The sequence below is a fragment of the Malurus melanocephalus genome, unplaced genomic scaffold, assembly GCF_030028575.1.
Source record: "Malurus melanocephalus ecotype Western Australia unplaced genomic scaffold, MMel_1.1 scaffold_30, whole genome shotgun sequence".
NCBI lineage: Eukaryota > Metazoa > Chordata > Aves > Passeriformes > Maluridae > Malurus > Malurus melanocephalus.
Genome location: NW_026623262.1, coordinates 448,612 through 452,048, shown reverse-complemented (window position 1 = coordinate 452,048; position 3,437 = coordinate 448,612).

Sequence of the window (3,437 nt, the reverse complement as noted above, 5' to 3'; positions counted from 1 at the left end):
TTCCCATTGATTTTAGTGGGATTACTTGCATAAGTAAGGGTTTTCAGGATGTGACCCAGTGTCCCATTAGCAGTAAGACCAAGTGTACATGGGTGTCAGTTCCACTCTGTTCAGTAGGATGCAGTTTACTTTCCTGTCCTGTATTCATCCTATGGTTTTATTCCTGCCTATTTATTCTACATATTTTTGTTTTCTGGCCCACGGAGCCTCATCATTATGTGAAAAGTACCAGTCCTCCTGCCATCCTGCATGCGTTTTTTCACCATGTCTTCAAATGTTATTTTGAGCTCAGAGTTGRTGCCTGCACTTACAGATCTTTCTTCCTTTGGTTCTGTTGTCTATGAGGATAAAAATAAATTCTTTGGGCTAGGTGCTATCTCTCATTGTATTTTTTAATCTCTGGGACCAAATGAGAAGGTGACATTACTGCACTTCGCAAAGTAAACACTGAATAATAGAAAGCTAAAAAACTCAGAGTGATTTTTTTTAACGCTCACGAGGGCTTTTTTTTTTGCTCCATGGCACTTCTAGAGCCTTACTGCTCAGATRGACAGAAACCTAATTGTGACTCTAACTATACCACTGACATTTTATTCAGGTTCATTCTTGTGGCAAATTTRTCCTTTACCTCAAATAGCTCTTTTCCTTCTCTAGTATTTCCTCACTAACRTAGCTATGATAAGGAGTCACATCTCTTCTCTGCCTTCTTTTTAATCTTTCATTAAGTGTGAGCAAGGTGGAGGAGAGGTGTGCAAGAAACAGGATGACTACATGTTTGTACAGTGCCTTGCACAATTGCCCAGTCATGGTTCAGGGCTCCATAGCCTGACTTTGTTTCAGCAGTGAATAATAACAACCTTCTAGAACACACTCCGTGCTTTATTCCGGATGGACACCATTAATTCCTTCAATTTTCATTGAGATGCAGAGCTTTAGAACATGAATACTGGCAACTTATTATTTTTGTCAGTGGTATTTTCAAAGAAATGAAGAAATGAAATGTACAGTACATTTCAGTTTGCAATGATTATTCTGTTGTTCCATTTGCAATGGAAATGAGCATATAACATATTCATGTGTTCAGATAAGGAAAATGACAAACATTAACATCCCTTGCTCTATTCATTTATAATATTCAGTTAAAAAAAAAAAAAAATCCTTCCATTCCATAGTTTTTAGTTTTGTTTCAGTAACACAATGCAAAACAACAAAAAAGAGAACATTAAAGGATAAAATACATTTAATTACTTTCTAAGCAAGTTTCCTGAAAATCAATACAATCTAAACCATAAATTCTTTGCAAATCTATTTACTGAAAAAATATGTAATATATATATTAATATGTATTACAAATAAAATAATAAGTATGCATGTTTTAAATATAAARTTGCCTATGGAATCAAGAGTGTGTACACACTTATATTTTTGTGGCAAAGCAGCCTTTGATGTGCAACTCAGCCTGTTTAAGCAGACTGCAGTGTTTGCCTTCTCAGTGTCAGTCCATTTCTGCACAATTTAATCTGCCACTAAAAAGAAGTTTTTTTTGTTCTTGTGGATATAAAACAGTACAATAAGGATAAATCGGTGCAGCTTGCCTTCCTTAAAATTTTAGGCACAACCTGAAAGTGCAGCTCTTTCCTCTTCTCATCTCAATGGGATGCTAACCTAACAATCACAATTTTAGGATGGGGAGATTGTTTTGAGCAGAAATAAATTGTCCTGCCAGTATTGTTTCATGGGGTAATGTTAAGGCACATTGGGCCTGGGGTTCACAGCTTATGATGTCTGGTTTTGGAGGACTGGAGTGAAAGTAAGAATATGTAGAGAAAGAAGAATAAGAATTAAATATGAGTTCTAGATAGTTCAAGTGAGTTGAAGCAGTTCAGCAACAGACATCCCAGAATCCTGCAAAGAGGCTTATTCTCCAACTACCCTGCCTGGCGCCTTGCCATCTCCTGTCAGAGCCTCCAAGAAATTATTCTCTTTAAGTGTGTATTCCCTTTTTCCCTCTTTTGTTGAGGCATCTAAAGATGCTAGGCTTTAACTTAGAGCTTGTATTTGCTGAACAAAACAAAAAAATATCTGTGGTTCTCTCTKCAGCTGCCTGGAAAGAGAAGTCCATTATTTGCAGCTCTAGGGGAGCTGCAGAGGAGGGGGCTTTTTGTCTGCTTTCCAAGGCCTGGAGTGGAGGCTGTTGTGGTCTGGGAAGGGCAGCTTGGAGCAGCCAGTGCTGCGACTGCACCAGGGTTTCCCAGGAATGCTCTCAGGCTGGGCACGGATCTGTGCGTGACGTTCATACTTCACCCCAGCTCTGGATCTCAGTGAAGAGTGAATAAGCTGCCCCTCAGGAATGCAGAGCTGCAGCTGAGCTGCCCACAGCCCTCCATCCCCCTGGCAGCACCTCAGGGTGGTGCTGGCAGCTGCAGAATGTACCCCTGCAAATGCAGCCACAGAAGGGCAATGCCACAGGTGTAAAATCTGTATGTAAAATCAGACCCTCCCCATTGTGACCCTGAACAAGTTAATCACATCACTCCTCCTGAAGGTTCACACTGCCACGATATAATTTATGTGGGCCCTCAAAGATAGATGGAGACGTCAGCTATTGATCACAAGGAATCGCTGCCAGTCAGTCTTTTTGTTGGTTTCCATGCTTGTGATGTGTTTTAAAAAATATTGTATGATTCAAAATTATACCTGTAAAACCYACAAGTAGAAAATTACTGTGTGCATTTATCTTTAATAACAACCTTGCGAATATTTATAGTACTAGTAGAGTAGAATATGTTATACTAGTTTATTTCCCAGTCTGTTTTAAATGATATTATTCATTAGTAGTTGTGAAGTGGTATGACATATTTTTTTTATGTTGCTTGTTTGTAACAAAAGATCTTAATACCTTTTCATAAAGAAAGGGGATAAATGCTCACACAGAATATGGGAAATTGTGCTCACAAGAGCACAGACTGTTGTCTTAGGGTATTAAATTAGCATTTGGTACTGCTCTGCTTTGTGTGCATTTCTAGCAAATGTTTCAGCTACAAATCACTATAATACACCTGTATTCTGGTTCTTCAATTCATATAGCATTTAAATCCTGCCAATACTGTGTCTTATAAATATAAATATGCAATTTAATTTAATTCAAGCATGCAACATATAATTTTTCTCCTAATTAAAATATGATATTGCAATATGGGAGCTGCCTGGGGCAAACAGGACGCATCAGATTGCCAAGCCAAAGGGAATTCTGAGACAGCTCTGAAGGCTGGCAGGGGATGGGGACAACCCTCTGAGCTCTGGGCTCAGGGAACTAGTGGTGCCCTGCCTGAATGCTCCACTGTTTCTGGTAGCTGCAGGTGCAGCCTGGACTTGCTGGCCCCAGTGCAGACCCTTGCTGACCCCAGTGCAGACCTTTGCTGGCCCCAGTGCAGACC